This window comes from Trachymyrmex cornetzi, unplaced genomic scaffold, assembly GCF_001594075.2.
Source record: "Trachymyrmex cornetzi isolate Tcor2-1 unplaced genomic scaffold, Tcor1.1 scaffold329, whole genome shotgun sequence".
Lineage (NCBI taxonomy): Eukaryota > Metazoa > Arthropoda > Insecta > Hymenoptera > Formicidae > Trachymyrmex > Trachymyrmex cornetzi.
In genome coordinates this window covers 94,027-94,264 of record NW_017297992.1, presented here as the reverse complement: position 1 = coordinate 94,264, position 238 = coordinate 94,027, and positions in this window count along the sequence as shown.

Below are 238 nucleotides of genomic sequence, written 5' to 3'. Positions count from 1 at the left end.
AAATACATGATGTGGACAACGTGAAATTATCTTTGTGTAATAAGTGTTTATACATGAAACCGTCAATTATACTTTTCATGCTCGAACTCGAGCAATGTGTTGAACACGTATATTGTGAACTATGCCAATATACAAACGAAGTGAGCGAAAAGTTTAAATATTTCGTGACTTATTTACGCCAAAACTGTATAAATAACAAGTGTGATGCGATAAGCATCTTGCGTAAAATTTACGATAA